The sequence below is a fragment of the Etheostoma spectabile genome, chromosome 5 (assembly GCF_008692095.1).
Source record: "Etheostoma spectabile isolate EspeVRDwgs_2016 chromosome 5, UIUC_Espe_1.0, whole genome shotgun sequence".
NCBI classification, from domain to species: domain Eukaryota; kingdom Metazoa; phylum Chordata; class Actinopteri; order Perciformes; family Percidae; genus Etheostoma; species Etheostoma spectabile.
The window spans coordinates 2,642,867-2,645,640 of NC_045737.1; the positions used below are offsets into that span (position 1 = coordinate 2,642,867).

The 2,774-nt window shown below is 46.1% G+C and overlaps 1 protein-coding gene across 1 annotated transcript in view; it reads right to left on the reverse strand.

The window, feature by feature from the left end:
- cacna1ba (calcium channel, voltage-dependent, N type, alpha 1B subunit, a) overlaps positions 1 to 2,774 on the reverse strand; it is a 262,364-nt gene that overhangs the window by 163,084 nt on the left and 96,506 nt on the right. The gene's annotated exons all lie outside the window — the stretch shown is intronic.

Here is a 2,774-nt window from a genome sequence, read left to right on the forward strand (position 1 = left end):
CATGTCTCTCTCTGTCTGTCTGTCTGTCTCTCTCTTTCTCTCTCTCACCCCCAACCGGTCGAGGCAGATGAATGCCCACCCTGAGCCATGGTTCTGCCTCTTAAAAGTAGTTTTTCCTTGATTCTGTCGCCTAGTGCTTGCTCTTGGTGGGAACTGTTGGGTTTCTGTAAATAACATCACAGAGTATGGTCTAGACCTGCTCTTTTATAATAATAATAATAATACATTTTATTTCACAGCGCCTTTCTAACACTCAAGGACGCTTTACAGAGAATAAAAGACAGATACAGGGAACATAAAAGTGTAAGTAGTAATAACAAAACAAATAAAACAACAAACAAAACAAACAAAACAAACAAAACAAACAAACAAAAACAAAACAAAACAGGAACAGTGTATTTACAGATAAGAGAGCTGGAACAGATGGGTTTTTGTTAGTTTTGAACAGAGGGAGAGAGTGATGTTGCGGAGGTGGGTGGGAGTGAGTTCCAGAGCTGGGGAGCAGAGCGGCTGAAGGCTCTGGTCCCCATGGTGATGAGCGAGCATGGGGGACAGTGAGGTGGATAGAGGGGAAGATCTGAGGAGCGGGAGGGACGGCACTGTGTAGGAGTTCTGATAGATATGGAGGGGCAAGGTTGGATGGCTTGAAAGTATGGAGAAGGATTTAAATTGTATTCTGGATTGAACAGGGAGCAATGGAGCTGCTGAAGAACGGGGTTATATGATGAAATGAGGGGGTTCTGGTGATGACACGAGCTGTGAGTTCTGAAGAAGTTGAAGTTTATGGAGGGATTTTTGAGGAAAGCCAAAAAGGAAGAGTTACAGTAGTCAAGGCGGGAGGTGACGAGGCTGTGTATAAGGATGGAGGCAGTGTGAGGGGTAAGGGACGGACGGAGGCGGTTTATGTTGCGTAGGTGGAAGTATGCAGACCGGCAGATATTATTATGTGTGACTGAAAGGAGAGGAGGAATCGAGGATGACGCCCAGACTCTTGACCTGAGGGGAGGGGAGACCAGGAGTTGTCGATTGGTAGAGAGAAACTATTGATTTTGGATAGGGTGGACTTGGTGGCTACGAGGAGGAGTTCGGTTTTATCACTGTTTAGTTAAGGAAGTTTGAGGTGAACCAGTCTTTTATTCAAGTAAGCAGTTAGTAAGGGACAAGGGGGGGAGCGAGGAGGTGGGTTTGCTGGATAAGTAGAGCTGGGTGTCGTCTGGTAACAGTGAAATGAATGTTGAATTTGCGGAAGATATTGCCAAGGGGAAGTAGGTAGGTGATGAAAAGGAGGGGGCCAAGAACTGAACCTTGAGGGACGCCAGTAGTAACAGGGGAAGGGTGGGATGTGAAAGATTTGAGTTGAATAAACTGAGTCGCGTCGGAGAGATATGAGCGGAACCAGTCAAGAGGGGTGTGAGAGATGCCGAGGGAAGAAAGTCTATTGAGGAGAATGGAGTGAGAAATGGTATCAAAGGCCGCACTGAGATCGAGGAGGATGAGGATGGAGATGAGTCCGGAATCAGCAGCTGTGAGGAGATCATTGGTGATTTTTATAAGGGCAGTTTCAGTACTATGGGAGGGGCGAAAACCAGACTGGAAAGGTTCATAAAGACAGTTAAGGGTAAGAAAAGCATGGAGTTGAACAGACACTATTTTTTCAAGAATTTTAGAAATAAAGGGAAGATTTGAGATAGGACGAAGATTATTATAGTTGGTTGGGTCTGAGCCAGGTTTTTTCAGAATCGGTGAGACGGATGCTGTTTTGAAAAGTGAGGGGACAATACCAGAGGAGAGAGAAGAATGAATAATGGTAGTTATGAAGGAGATGAGGGAAGTGAGACAGGTTTTGACCAGAGCTGTGGGGAGGGGGTCAAGAGAACAGGTTGAGGACTTGGATTTACGAATGAGATCAGAAATTTCGGAGGGGGTATGAAAAGCCTAATGAGATAACTATTGTTGTGATTTAGCGCTATATAATTAAAATTGAACTGAATTGAACTTCTGCAGATCTGCCGCCCTCTGCTTAACCGGATCCTGGCTCACTCCATGCATCCCAGACAGCGCACTTCTCCTCCCGGGATTCAATCTTTACCGGGTGGATCAGGTACTGGAGTTCACGGAGAAAACAAAGGGAGGTGGACTCTGTCTCTACATAAACGAAGGTTGGTGTACAGATGTCACAGTGCTGATAAAATCATGCAGCCCCCACTTAAAGTCACTATTCATAAACTACAAACACTTTTATTCACTGCGGGAGTTTTCCTTGTTCATTCTGGTTGCCGTCTACATCCCACCTCAGGCCTGTGTTAGTGAGGCATTACTGCACCAGGCCGACCAGATAACTAACATGGAGAAAAAAAACCTGACTCCCCTCCTTATTGTCCTTGGGGACTTTAACAGAGCAAACCTAAGCCATGAACTTCCAAAGTATAGACAGCATATTTAGTGTCCCACCAGGGACACTGACATACTGGACCACTGCTATACTACATTAAAGGACGCCTATCGCTCTGTTCTTTTCCCTTTACACCAATGACTGCACCTCAGCAGACCCATCTGTTAAACTCTTGAAGTTCGCTGACGACACAATGGTCATCGGCCTCATGGTGATGAGTCGGCCTCCAGACGGGAGGTGGATCAGCTAGCTCTCTGGTGCGGTCAGAAAAATCTTGAGCTTAATACGCTTAAAACTGTGGAGATGATCGTGGACTTCAGGAGAAGCCCCCCACTCTTCCCCCCCATCACCATACTCAACAGCCCTGTGTCTGCTGTGGAAT